We start from the raw sequence: 15,344 nt of genomic DNA, 5'->3' as shown, positions 1-15,344 counted from the left end.
ATCCTGGGCTGCATCAGAAGTGTGGCCAGCAGGGTGAGGGGGGGAAATCCTGCCCCTCTACTCTGCTCTGGTGAGACCCCACCTGCAGTACTGCCTCCAGCTCTGGAGCCCCCAGCAGAGGAAAGATATGGACCTGTTGGAGCGGGGCCAGAGGAGACCCCGGAGATGCTGGGAGGGCTGGAGCCCCTCTGCTGGGAGGACAGGCTGGGAGAGGTGGGGGGGGTCAGCCTGGAGACGAGAAGGCTCTGGGGAGACCTCAGAGCCCCTTCCAGTGCCTAAAGGGGCTCCAGCAGAGCTGGGGAGGGACTTTTTACAAGGGCACGGAGTGATAGGATGAGGGGGAATGGCTTCAAACTGGAAAAGGGCAGATTGAGATGAGATATGAGGAAGAAATGTTTCCCTGTGGGGGCGGTGAGCCCCTGGCACAGGGTGCCCCGAGAAGCTGTGGCTGCCCCATCCCTGGAGGTGTTCAAGGCCGGGTTGGACGGGGCTGGGAGCAACCTGGGCTGGGGGGAGGTGTCCCTGCCCAGGGCAGGGGGGTGGGACTGGAAGATCTTCAAGGTCCCTTCCAACCCAAACCATTCTGTGATTCTATGACTATATTGAGGGGTGATGGTTTGAAATGGGAAGAGGGGAGATTTAGATTGTGTCCAGGAGCTGGCTGCTGGCTGCCCCGTCTGCACTGTATATTCCACGTGATGTCACCTGCGACTTGAGGTATATGGGGTAAATTCATCTTTGCTTTCAAGTAGGTTTTGCCTACTTGTACTAGCTTTGAATTGGGACTGCTACATTAGCCACAGATACCATTATTTCAGGGAGTAGCCAACTAAATTACCTTTATGAAGTAGCTTTTGATCAAAATATGTTAGTTTATAGTGCCTCAGCCATTATAAATGTGAAGGAGTGGAAGATCTGTCAGCGTGAAAGTTTCTGATAGAAGTCAAGTAATCCATTGATTTCATTGGCAATTGAATCAGATCTGTAAAGCATAAATTGGTCTAAATATTGGAATTCTACTGTATAAATGTCAAGATTCCTACAAGGAGTAGCCAATAAAAGCTAAGACGAGCATTGGGGATGTTGTAAAGGCGTTATGGGAAAATAAATGGAAATACTTGGCATTGCTTTCCAGCAAACTATGCTGAGGGAAGCTGATGAGGCACTTGGCTCACAGGGAGACGCGGCAGCATTTCCTCTTAAAATGAAGAGCCGCTCTTGAAGCACAAGGAGCTATAGGAGCTAGGGGGAAAGAGAGGGGGAGATGGAAACAAAGGAAGAATAGGCCAAAAGAAAAGGCATAATTGCCAGCAAGAATTTTACCATAGGGAATGGAACATGAAGAACTGCACAGGACAAGTTTTTTTGTTCTGAATGTACTCAGATGAAACCTAAAATTACTCAAATATTTACATTTTTATCAATGGCTTTAATCCATTTTGCCATTTAATTGCACAAAGCCAACAAAAGTATCTGTACTTTTTAAAATAAATTGTGGTTTTAAATTAAAAAAAAACCTCAACATGACATAAAAAGCTACAGATGGAGTTTTTATATACAGTTGTTAGCTCAGTAGATGGAATGTTGAATCCTTCAGCCATTAAATGTACCCTCACCACACATTTGCTGCACCTGCTATTTTACATCTCAGCCAATCCGGTACTGAATATTTATGGTCCATCCCCAAGGAAGTGCGGGCAGGGCTGGAGGGGACCGTCACAGCACGGCAATGACACCTGCTGGAAGTGGTCACCAGCACCCGGCCTCAACCGTGTCCCCTCCAGCAGCAACAGCCGCATCCCACCTGCAGGTGCTCAGGGGAGAACAGACATGACAAAGAAATTCCTGACTGTGAGGGTGGTGAGACACTGGCCCAGGTTGCCCAGAGAGGTGGGAGATGCCTGGAAACAGTCCAGGTTAGGCTGGACAGGGCTTTGAGCAACCTGGTCTCATTGAAGATGTCCCATGTCCCTGTCATGGCAGAGGGGTTGGACTAGATGACCTTCAGAGGTGCCTTCCAACCCAAACTCTTCTATGATTCTATGGCATCCAGCAAGACGCACTGCAGGTACTTATAACCATTTTAATAGGTCTTTCTTTATTCACACCCCAAGTAATCAAAGACACTTTGATATTGTACCAAGAAGACACAAAGTCCTTCCACGGAACCGCTCAAATATTGTGCTTCCACCTACCTTCCCAGGCTGGAAGCTGGGATGGTGATGCAAATCCGCCATGTCCATGAGCTTGAACTGCTTAAAGCCCCTTGTTTGGACCAGACAGGAATTCCTCGTGCCCACGTAGAGATCGATTGGCACGGGTCTGTCCCTCTGGGAGGCTGCTGAAGTGACCGCCCTCTGCCAGCTCAGTCCACGGGGACGGGATCACACAAACGGCAGCCGTACGTTCACCCTTGTCCCTCCCTCTGGCGGGACCAAGACCTGACTCCCAAATTCACACTTTCTGCTCGCTGTGCGCCACTGTGTCTTCTTGCTTGAGGAGCAAACTGTAAAAGGACAACACTGCGGTAACAAACCCAGCGTTCTTCTGCGAAGCGTGTTGGCATCAGTGGAGTCTGCAAGGCAAGGCCATCGCTCCGAGACTCCCGCTCCACAGGAACGATTGGAGGAATTGTTTTTCATCAATTAAAACCATTCAGAATATAAAAAGAAGTTTAAAAAAAAAGAACTCAAAGAGTTGGAAGAAGAGCTTAAAAAAGGAAATCGCCAAGATGGGTCAAAGCTGAGGAGGAAGTGGTGAAGTGCAGAGCAGAGCAGGTGAAGAGCAGTGGGGATGGGAGTACACAATCTACACATCGGAATCCTTGAAAAATTCAAAACTTGGGAACTTTTTCCAGTGTCAGTGGACTTACTCATTTTATTCAAGAGACTTCAACCTTAAAGAAAAAAATCTATTTTACCTTAGAAATAAATCAGAGTTTCAAAGCCATATGGATGTTTTATTTTTGTCTTGAGCGTGTTGCCATGCAACTTAGAGAGGCACCAGCTCCCTCGCAAGGACTGCCACCAAACTTCCACCCAGTTCCCTCCATTGTGTTACCTGAGATGAGTTTTGAATGACCTCAGATCCATCTGCCTATATTCTATTTAGTTCTCTACTTTTAAACAAGCAAACCACAACATCTTGACCTTTCTTCTATAGTCACTTCTCCTCACAGTGCTATTGAAGACAGTGAGTGGAGTGAGACTGGTACTTATGGTGGGTATTAAATCTCAAGAGTACTCTCAATTCTTAATTTATTGACACTTCAGCGCCCTGCCACATAAACCAAAGAGACTCATGGGGTCTTTGGGTATAAAAATTGTTTTTCTGAGACATTTGGATCCATCAGGCAAAGAATAAAGACCCAATAACTAAAAATATATATACATGGCAGTACGCACTTCTTAAAATATGATGACCATTGCAGCAGATCAGCAGGAGACGCGTCGTTCTGCATCCTCAGAGGCCTGTAAGTCAAAACTAGGTATCTTTTTACAGGCTGTGCCCCTGAAGAGAGCGTTTAGCTGGGACGCAGAGATCTGTGGATGTCCGTTTGAACCCCGTGGGTGAGGAGTAAGGCTGGAGGACCAAGTGGCAGAGCAAGAGGGATGAATAGTCATTAATAAAACCAAATTACACGCAGCATCCAGGCAAAGACAGACTACTAACGTTTACGCGAGAGAAATATTTATGGCAAAAATATTCTTCAAAGTTAGGAATACAGGAGAAAAGGGAAGCTAATTCTCTGGCAAAGCCTTTCTGCAGTGATCAGGGATGGAAGGGGCGTCCAGCCCTGCTGGTCCCCGCCGTTACACTCCTGAGCGGGACCTGCACCACCTTGCTCAGCAGCTGTGAAGGGAAAGACATAAGCAGTTACCAATGTGTTAATTGGGGCTTTAAACGAACAGGTTCCAGCACAGTATGTCTTGTTTCATAAAGGATTCACTGGGGACCCGCTATAACCATTTGTGTTTGCGCGACCACGTGGAATACTAATTCTTCTGCACAAAGCCAACCCGTGTAAGCAGGAACAACTGGTGCTTTTCCCCAGTATTTTTGGGAATTGAGCAGAACCTTTGAATTTGGGGAAAAAAGAGGGTTTGCAAAGTCACGTGCATGAAGGAAAAGGAACCTTTGCCTTGTGGTGAAGAGATTTACTAAAATTAATAGCAGGTTTTTGCTCGCTTCTCTGATGACTCGGCTTTGGTACCATGGGGGTACGGCATGAGATGCGGAACAAACTGTTCCCCGGTGGAGGCCGCTGGAGGCTGGGGAGGCACAGAGGCCAGCTGTGAAGGGAGCTTCACCCCCCGCCCCTGCTGAAACACAGGCGAATGACTCCCGCGGCTTCGGGAAATGGCCCCTCGCCGAGCGGCTGACGTTGGAAATGTGCGCTCCTCCTTGGGGCGGCCTCGGGGGCTCCGGGGAGGGATGGCAGAGCCCCGCGTCCCAGCGGCTTTGTTTCCAGGCCATGTGATGGTCAGTGGATAGAACGGGGATTACCCCTTTTCCGTCTGACTTTTGGGGAACAAATGAGGTGTAACAGAAGGAAGGCAACAAACATGCCACACGCCAGCTCTTGGCACTGCCACTGCCACTGTTCTGTCATAGAATAGAATCACAGAACCATGGAATTGTCTGGGTTGGAAGGGACCTTTAAGATCATCAAGTCCAACCATTACCCCACACTGCCCAGCCCACCACCAACCCACGTCCCTCAGCACCGCGTCTGCCCCTCTGTTAAACACCTCCAGGGATGGTGACTCCACCGCTGCCCCGGGCAGCCTGTGCTGGTGCAGGACAGCCCTTTCCGGGAAGAAATTTCTCCCGATATCCACCCTAAACCTCCCCTGGGGCAACTTGAGGCCATTCCCTCCTGTCCCATCGTCTGTTCCGTGGGAGCAGAGCCCGACCCCCCCTCGCTGCCCCCTCCTGTCAGGGAGCTGTAGAGAGCGAGAAGGTCTCCCCTCAGCCTCCTCTTCTCCAGGCTGAACCCCCCCAGGGCCCTCAGCCGCTCCTCACCAGACGTGTGCTCCAGACCCCTCACAGCTCCGTTGCCCTTCTCTGGACACGCTCCAGCGCCTCAATGTCCTTCTTGTGGTGAGGGGCCCAAAACTGAACACAGCACTCGAGGTGGGGCCTCACCAGTCTCTCGGGTCTGTCTGCGCACCTTTCCCCAGAGAATGTGGGAGAGCGTTGCTGGGTATTCTGCTTCAGTTGCCCCTTGGAAGAGCATGGTGTTATGCTTAATAATCAAACACTCCCGGGTTATTAAAAACGTGTCATGAAAATACAGAGCATGTGGTTTGTACCTCCGATGCCTGGGTGATGGTGCTTTCTCCGTGGAGAGAAGTCATGGGTCACGCTGCTGGTACTACTGCTTTTGTCTTCTCCCAGGGAAGAAGGCACAGGAACGACGCCACCTCCTGCAGCCTGTACTTTTTCTTCTTCTATTTCAGCATTTTTTTAAGAGGAGATAAAAGTCAGACTTAACAGTCTCCGTGAAACGCCTGTACGGGAGCAACATGGCAGAGTGATTTTAGGGATGGTGGGCAGCCAAGTGAAGCCTGTAGACAAGTGTGGTGCATCTGCAGAAAGGACGGGCGTACAAGAGACTAAATCTCCGAGTTGCCATTTATTATAAATTCCAATGAAAATATAGAGAGGAATTTTTATTTCTTCCTTCTGAGCATATGTAGAATTTTAACATGAGCATTTTATTAAAAAGCAGCCTGAGTTATGAATCATTCATAGCGAACGACTGACTCCCACGCGCTGGCAGAATGACCCGTGGTTAGCTGATCCGCTGGCAACAAATAAAGCGGTTCTTAATGAACCCAGACAGGTTATTCTGAAGGCATCGAAGAAGCAAAATCAGGTGCATTTTTAGGATTCAAAAAAAAAGTCATATATTTTGTCAGGATCTCACTGGGGTGTTTTTTTTTCCTTTTTTTTGAATAATGAATGAAGTTGTTTTAACGTAGTGTTAATGCTGGGAGTGCTGGGTGAAGAAATTCAATTGGAAGCCTGTCACAGGGCTCTCTTGTTTCCCTGACAAGAGTTGTCATGTTCCCGTGACACCTGATGTGCAGAGCACCCACTGATAAATAGCTTAAAGATGAAATTGTCAGTCTCCATTACCCGGCAGCAGCGGTGGGGTTGGGGTGCCGGGACCAGTCCCGCAGGTCCTCGGGATGGAGAGGGAGCACGGGGGATGCAGCATCCTCGCCCGAGGGACCGTGGGAGCATCTTCCCAGCCCGGCGCCGAGAAACTCTGTGCGGTCATGGCAATTTGGGGAATCGTTCCCTCTGCTGTGCCTACAGCAGAGAAAGAGCCGGGGAAGAGGGTGAACACGCAGGGTGGAGACCGGTGAGGGATGGAGGGGAGATCAGAGAACAGCTGGATCGCTTATGCTCGGGGGGGGGGAGACAAACCTGCACGCGCGTGGAGAAATTAGAGCCAAAGTTTTAAGTTGGAAACCTCCTGGGAGGTAATTTAAATTGAAAAGTTTCCAGCCGGAAATGATTTCTATATTACTTAGAACTGAGACGATGGCACTAACCTAGTTTGCCACCTTCATTCCCCCCAGCTGACAGCAGGGGAAACATCCGAAAACCCCGTGCTACTGGGAATTACTTTCACAGTGTCCCTTGGCTTTTTCTCATTTCTGGCGACTTCGGGGAGACTCTGGGAATGGCTGTGCTATAACCATAGCAACGTAGGGATTTTGCACAGCACTCAAAATTTCCGGCGTTAACAAAAAAGCATAGTTGCTAACACAATAAGAACAAAATTCATTTCTGCTGGCGTGAAAGGGAGCCGGGCGTGTTGAAGCAGCACCATCCTGCTCATGGCCGAAGACGAGGTGGGAGCGGAGCTTTGGTGGGACGGTGCGAGCCTGGGAACGCGGCGCACACACCGTGGGGTAAATGCATGAGGGTTTTGGCAGCGGCAGTAGGACAGAGCTGGTGGTCTGTGTGAGGACTCCACCTTCCCCAAGAGGGGGACCAGTGAGGTTTTATTTCTTTTGGGGGGAAGGGGCTGGGCTGGGCTCTGGGTTGGGGCTGATGTTAGATAAAGCCTTGGCTGGCCTGATCCCATACTGGGGATAGACCTGCTCCAGGTGGGAGACCTCAGGAACCCCTCTGCATACATCTATAGATCACAGAATCACAGAATCCCAGCATCCCAGACTGGTGGGGTTTGGCAGGGCCCTCTGGAGCTCCCCCAGTCCCACCCACCGCCAGAGGAGGGGCACCTCCAGCAGTGGCACAGGACACGTCCAGGTGGGTTTGGAATGGCTCCAGAGGGGGAGACTCCCCCCCTCTCTGGGCAGCTGTGCCAGTGCTCTGCCGCCCCCACAGGAGAGAAGTCCCTCCTCAGGCTGAGATGGAACTTCCCGTGTTCCAGTTTGTGCCTGTCACCCTTTGTCTTGTCACTGGGCACCACTGAAAAGAGTCTGGCTCCATCCTCTTGCCACCCGCCCTGTAGATATTGCTCAGCATTGATGAGATCCCCCCTCAGCCTTCTCCTCTCCAGACTGAACAGCCCCACGGCCCTCAGCCTCTCCTCAGCAGAGAGATGCTCCAGTCCCATAAACATCTCCGCAGCCCTTTGCTGGGCCCTCTCCAGCAGTTCCCTGTCCTTCTTGACCCGGGGAGCCCCGAACTGGACACAGTGCTCCAGATGTGGCCTCCCCAGGGCATAGAAGAGGGGGAGGATGACCTCCCTCGCCCTGCTGGCCACGCTCTGCTTGATGCCCCCCAGGATGCCATTGGCCTTCTTGGCCACCAGGGCACATTGCTGGCTCAAGCACCTCTGCTTCACTCAGTACTTGGATTGCCCACTTGCCAGGAGTTTGTGTTGAATTCAGGATCTAATCCAACCTCATGGAAAAGTGTGATTAATACATGTCAGAAAACCTTTTGGGGAAAAAAGTTCTGTCTTGTGGAGGTGCAGAGCAGTTCTCTGCCAAGATGTCAGCCCACTGCAATCTCTCTAGCTTCTGACCAGGAGACCCAGCACCTCTCTGGAGCGGGGCTCCGAGTCTGGATTCACTTGACTTGGTTTGGTTTGGTGTGGCATGTTGGTTTGAGGCACGATGGGAACCAAAATTGCACTTTGAATTTCTTATTCTACTTGTAATTGAAATTTAAGAAAAAAAAAGTTTACTCAAGAGTTTTCTTCTACAACAAAAGAAAGAAAGGGGAGAAAGAAAGAATTCTCCGTTGTGGCCATTCACTTCTCTGTAAATACGACACTTGTCAAAATGACTTTGTGTGTCTGATGTTACTGTAATTGAGTGTTCTGGAAAAAGAGAGCCTGTCTTCACTGAAATGTGCAAATTTGTAGCAGAATTGGCTGTAAAAATGAGGACATGAAATTGCTTTTGCATTCTGGCTGGTAAGTAGCAATGTATGAGAATTCACAAATTCTCTGGCAGTGAAGGAACACTCATGGTTCTCCTTGGACATCCTAAGAATCAGGTCCCTCAGAGGCACCTCTAAGAAATGGCACAGCAACCCCTGGGGGTTGTTCAGTTCCTTACCCGAACCAAATCATTAAAATTTTTTTATTTTATTTTGTCAAAACAGAATTTGGAAAAGCAGCAAAATATGTCAGGCCGGTAAGATGCAAAAAGCACAGCACCAGCAATGAACTAGAGGCGTAAGAACACCGTTCAGGAACCCGAGGAGGGCTCAGCAGCCGAATTCTGACTTCAGAGTCCTAAACGGGGACAATGTTCATTAAGAAAAATACAGCTCAAAGTAGTAATATTGTAGCTAAAATTAGCACAAAAACTTTTAGGTACAGTTTCTTTTGGAATTGTTCCTTTCCCTTTAAATGTACTACCGGCACATTTCCATCAGCAGGGACACGTGTGAACCGACTGCATCTCTTGTTTTTAGAGACAGAATGCCAAAGTCAGTCATACTTTGCCAATTATATTTTATTTACACATACACAGTAGAAAATAATGATTAAAATTGACTCAATTGAAGGGGTTAATATTCCTGTGACCAAGATACACTTTTGTCTACTTAACACCAAATTTCTAGGGGTAAACGCTGACCTGCAAAATCTTCCACGCAGCGCTGTTGATTCCAACAAGGGCAGAATCTGTGAAAAGGCAAATGTGAGATTTTTGATGAAGCAAAGAAATGTCCCCCCAAAGAGCTGGAAACTTCCGAAGCCCTCCAGGTACGTCTGAGCCAGATATCCCTGCTGCAGTGCCGCAGGCAGGCGCTGTCGCAGCCACGGGGTGCTCTGATACCGTGGGGACGGATGCTCCTCCACAGGGTGAGCCGACGAACTCTAACAGATCCTCCCGTCGCACCGACTCTGGCCACACACTAATTAGCGGTGGTACCATGCAGTGTCTGAAGAGCAGGGGAGGATAAGCATGGGAAAGGTTAATCACATCTTGTTTTGCTTGACAGTGACGAACCCCTTCCAACCTGGCTTTTAAAAAATGTATATTAGATCTTATTTTTACATGCTTCACCTTTATTTCCACTGCACTTGCCCATTAAATGCTTTTGCTCAAACAAATTTGTATTCAAAATAAGCTTTTTTGAACCACAGTAATTATAGCTGTCAATTGGGGCATTATTTATTCTGCATCTCACCTACGTGGTGTTAAAATATACCTTTGAAAATCATAAATATTGGCTCGTTTATGTATATTTTTCTTAAACACATCGCTTTCCTTTAAGCAGCAGGTTTAGAGAGAATGTCTTCTGCTTTTCCTGCTGGGAGCCTTATTATTCCTTCCTTGACACGGGAGCGCAGAGCCCATCAGACATCATCCCTCTCACACATCACACAGGTGTCATCATTTTAAGCAGCCCCGCTCACCAACACCGCCAGGTCTCAGCACTGGAAATGCCTTTCGTGTTTTCCGGAGACACCGAGACACCAGAGGAAGGAGGCCTCGGTGTCCTCACGTAATGATCTGCAGAGATCATGGTGCCCCAGCAGCTTGCTGAAAAAGGAACAAATGACAAGTCTTTGGGGTTTTTCTTGTCTGACAGACTCCTCTGATTCTGGAGAGGAATCCTTCAGTCCTCTCCTGACGGACACCAAAGTGGGTCAGAAAAAAAGAGGAAGAGAACAGAAGAGAAAGTGAGAGAAATCCAGCACCCAGCAATCGCGGAGCAGTTTCTTGGGTACCCATGGGGTAACCCACCCTCGCGAGAAGCTGCTCCTCTCACACAGCACGTGTCCTGCTGAAAACAGAGGGAAGCCCAGCAGGGCAAATTCGGTGGTCAACTTTCAGATGCATTGACTAAAGACTTCCTAATTACTTGAAATTTGTAAGTGTATATGCAAAATATGTGCTATGAAATACAAAGTTATGGAAGTTGTAAGAACTTTTGCCAAAAATCAAAAAACATGGGGTGAAATATAGAGATGCTGGCATCCCACCACGCCTGCTCCGCTGTGCAAGCAAGCAAAGTAACCCTCCAAAGCCAAAAGCGAAGCAAGCAACCGTTCCTCCTGACTCCAGATTGTCAGCGAGTTCTCCAGAGAAAGCTGGGAGAAGCGGCAGCCTTGAAGCTTCTTGCCAAGGAGGAAAATAATACTCCAGGAACCTCCAGAGGTGCCTAAGGGGAACCCTAAGCATCGCGCTGATGCAGCACTATGTAGTGAAAACAATGATCCAGTCACCTCCCCAGTTCCCAGGATAAGCCAGTGTGTGTGGTGCTCAGAAACTCTCGTACCACAGACGCAGCTTCCCCTCCCCAGTAAGCCCTCTGGTAAATCAAACAACCGTCTCCACATGTTTACCAAGCTCCATCTTAACTTATTTAGAATCCTTCTTGCCCGATTTTATTTGGAAAACCAGTACAGACCTTCGTTCTTGGGTGGCTAGACTGTGTTCTAATTTCTATCTAAATGCATTCACGATCAAGTCATGACTATTTATGCCATTTCTCCTCCAAGTCAGAGAATCCTTATCCTTCACTGACATTCCCCGTCCCTGAATGTGTCAACAAGGAATCGTCACTGCTCCTCTCAGCCTCGCTTGGCCAGGGCACAGCAACTGGTTCTCTTCCAAACTGGCTCCTTTAAAAAAAAAAAAAAAAAACTTGGAAAAAAAAGATACCCGTCTTAAATTTAAAGAACATTTACCTTAGTTGCTCTTCGAAAACCCCTCGATATCCCTGGATTATGTCAGCTAGGCCATCTTCTTGTCAGATCTAGCTAGCCACAGAATAGTTAGTTGCTGCATTGAAAAATAATTCTTCCAAGGTTATGGAGACACAGTGTCAGTTCTTGGACGGTGTCACTTTTAACTGTACCCTTTCACGTACCCAGAAATACAGCTTTGCTGGATAGGTTACTTCTCCTAAATGATGAGGAAAGCGTTACTTTAATTTACATCTGCTTTCAAAATCTAAACCAGATCTCCTGTGGCTCCAAAAGAAAATCCTAACCTGTGTTGCAAATGTCAACTAAATTGAGGGCAAACATGTCTGGATTTTCCTGTCAAAAGAGTGAAGTGTATCATGAGTCCTTATTTATTTCTGAGAAGGAGCACCAGAACTAAAACAACTGTCTGACAGGTAGAATTTGCTGGAGAAAATAATGCATCTATATCACAATTCTGATTGCAGGAAAGGCTGTTGTCAACAACACCGGGAGCTCGGTGAGATAATATATTGCTATTGTTTTGGAGTAAAAATGTAATGATGAAATAGGATCCATTTTCATCGTCCCTGCACAGTTGACTGTTGAAACTCCATGTTATTTCTAAATTACATGTTGATGGGGGATGTGAAGGGTCAGATGCAAAGCACGTGGGCAAGGCGTCGAGGCAACGGACGTGCACGCTTCTCCTTTTAAAGCTGAGCTGGTTTCACACACTGTTTAGGCAAAGTATTTCCCATTACAGGCTTACTAATGACAGGCAAAACCAATTAATATATGGCACAACAGCAAATAACATACCTAGTACCAAAAAAGCTACAAGGTTTATGTGAAAACAAAACTTGCGTATGTCACATTACACCTCCTTTCACTCCATCCAGCATCTCCACCAAGCAGGAGGGAAATACCCGGGTCTGATCCACCTTCCCCTGAGAAAAACCAGTGACCTTGGCTGTGTGACGCTCCTGCGCACAAGCTAAGGAAATGCCATCCAGATTGAATCAAAGAGAAAATCGAAAGAAATTTGAAAGACCGGTTAAGTATTCAGAATTACCTTGGTATTTAGAGAATTGATCTGAAATTAATAAAAAAGAAATTCAACTCAGACCACATGCAAAATATCAGACTTTAAAGGAGAAATCAAATACACAAGTTTTAAATAGTGATCAAGTGGCAGAGCAACAGTACTGCAAAAAGCGTTGACCTATGGTGAATCATAAGCCCAGTATGTATTCATGATGTGATGCACTTGGGAAAAAAAAACTAAGGATGATTTTAACACACCCAAATAGTCGCCTAGCACAAAAGCAGAACGAAATGGCCCTTCTAGCACATCCAGCGGGTCCTCAGCTACGGCGCGGTACACAACTGCCCTCTCACCCCACTGCGGGGGCACAGCCAAGAGCTGGTCAACAAGAAGGACCGAAGAGCTCGAAAATAAGGCCTAGGAAGAAAGTTTTTAAAGTCCGTGTTTGAAGTCTAGGGAAGAGGAACAGTCCCTTCACCCACACCAGAGGGTGCTACCAAGAGAGGGCCCTTTTTATACCCGCTGATGGACAGACAAAACGCAGTCCGCTCACTCTGCAGGAAGGGGGTTGAGGTGAGGAGTGTTTCTGACTGCGACTCGTTGGATGGCTATCAGTGGCAGTGGCTGGATGGCAGGACGGCTCCCGGAGCCCAGGCGGGCAGAGCCCAGTCTGGGGTTACACCAGCAGCTCCCGTGACTGGTCCCATTAACCGACTGCTCCTCCAAACCAGGGCAGGGCACTAAGCGACCTCCTCAAGGCCCTTTTAGCCCCACCTTTAAATGATGTAGTGAATATTTGCCAACTCTACTCTTACTAAAACAAACTTATCTAAAGTATTACTGATAACATTTACTTTGTGTACTCTCAGCAGGTGTGAATCATTCTTTAATTATTAAATCCCTAAATGACAAGCAGCGTCTAACCTCTTGTAAAGGTCACATGTCGAAGAAAATCTTTCCTCCAAAAGCATGTCAGCTCGAGTGACATGTCAGTACCCATCACTTGCTTGAAAAGCTCCACTGCCAAACGGCTGTCACACTCGAAAATCGAAACCAAGCTTGGAAGAGCAAGGTTCCCCAAGCTGCCGCACAGCCTAACGTGGCTCTCCAGTTCAGCAGCCCCTCTATTTCAGAGTAAAGCACAAACCCACAAGAGTCCGGAATAGTTCGGAGCATTTGCGCTTTCGGACACACTCTGCATTTTCACTACTTCTTGTTTAAACAAGTAGCTGTCAAGTTGTGACGTGCCTTGAAAAACAAGCAGTCAAACACTATTTCACAGTATAATTTCGTGGATCTTCAACTACATCAATACAAACAGGTTTTCATACCAGTTAGATTTCACCCGATGGAAGCACATTGCGCTCTTAACTCATAGGTCTGAAATAATAATTATTATTATTATGTCTTGGAAAGCATCAACAATGTACTAAGTGCTTTAAAGTGATGCTTAAAAACCTCGGTGCCCCAAGGTGCTTAATAAAGAGCATGGCATGCAGCCATCACACCGGGGAGGGAGATGAAAACCAGAACGAACGAGCCATGAAGCACAGGCGACCTTCATTTAATTACCTGACTTTGATCTTGGCCAACCTTCGTCCCACTTATTTTTTCTTCAGGAAAACTGATTTTCAGGGCTTGTTGGTAAGAATTGGCTGTCTCGAGACAGGCCAATTAAACAGTTTTCCGTACATTTCTTCATTCTCAACTGTTCAGTTTCATTATGTTAAAACGATGGGTGATGTATTTCTCATTTACTTGGTTATTATAAATTCCTTACCCACGTTTGAAGCCAAAATGTATTGTGATAGAAACAGGAATCCAATAAAATTGTTCATAAGCTATTGTGAAATGGGGAGTAGTTATTTAAATGAAACTTTGTGTAAGAAACACAGGAAAAGAAGACCAGCATACCAAAAACCTTTAATTGAAGCTAACTGGATTATAAAATAAAGGGAATATACTATATAGTCACTGAGGTGAACACCAGGTTGTCTGGTCACAGCATCCTTCCAGACTGCAGAAGATCTTGTCCACTTGGGCCTTGCTTTTATTCATAAATTAAAAGATAATTTTTTTTTTTCAGTCCCCAGTGGCTTTTCAAAGCTTTTAATATATCTGTTTTTTTACGGAAATGGAACAAACAGAAGTTACAGAAACCCTCTCTCTGCACAGAGAGGGAAAGGTCCTGCTTTCAAAATGCAGTTCATCGCCCCAAACTTCTGGCTGCAGGTGCCTGGCCAGAGACTCCTCTGGGAAGTTTCCTTTACCACTTAAATATTTTACTCATTGTATTTTAGTAACTTTTAAAATATTTAAGCCTGAAATTATTGTGAGGTGAATTGCAGTTTTTCCTGTGCTTATTTTTAGAACAGTACATATTCTCTTCCAATTCTTAACATAAAAAGCAAGTTTTGCGAGCCTTGGTCTCCCTCCAGGGATTATGAACAAATTCCTGTCCTTGAAATCATCGATACGGGGGTTTGTTCTGACCTGAACAGTGTGAGGATTTTATCATTCAAGATAGAGAGAGGCATCCTCCAAGCTCATTTTATATTTTGTTCTGTCGAAGTTGGCCCTTGCATCTGCACAGAAGCCACGCGAAGGACGTGAAATCTTCTGCACGGGCTCTGCCCCTTCTTCAGCGTTTCTGCAGACACCAACAGGAGAGACCCCAGTTCTAGTGGGATCATAACGAATTCACAGTGATTTCAGTGGGAACCCGAGATTTCACAGCCATGCCGCTCCTACGCATGCTGAAGTTCAATCCAATTCTTACTAAAATCAACAGATAACGATTTTCTTCTAACATGTTAGCTTTGGACAATACTTTTTAATAAGCAGAAGGATATTACAGATGAAGACAACTTCCATCATACATTACTTTATTCCGTAGGTCTGGATGGTTTTTTGTCTCCCTGATATTACACTTTATGATCGATATTCCAGTTACTTATGAAAGGGTCTTTCCTGGAGGCACACAGGAATGAATTAACTTCTCGGGGACAACTTCTGGGTTTGGTTACTCCCCAGAATCCTACTGACAGAAGCAGAGCCTCCCCGGGGCGGGAACGGGGGAGCAGCCGGGTGGTGGCTGTTCTGCAGGAAAAGGCAGGGGACAGTGGAAAACTCCTGCTGGTAGGAGGTGCAAACGGAGAC

The sequence above is a fragment of the Vanellus vanellus genome (assembly GCF_965231255.1).
Source record: "Vanellus vanellus genome assembly, chromosome: 5".
Lineage (NCBI taxonomy): Eukaryota > Metazoa > Chordata > Aves > Charadriiformes > Charadriidae > Vanellus > Vanellus vanellus.
The sequence above is the reverse complement of the archived record's forward strand: the minus strand, read 5'-3'. Positions refer to the sequence as shown.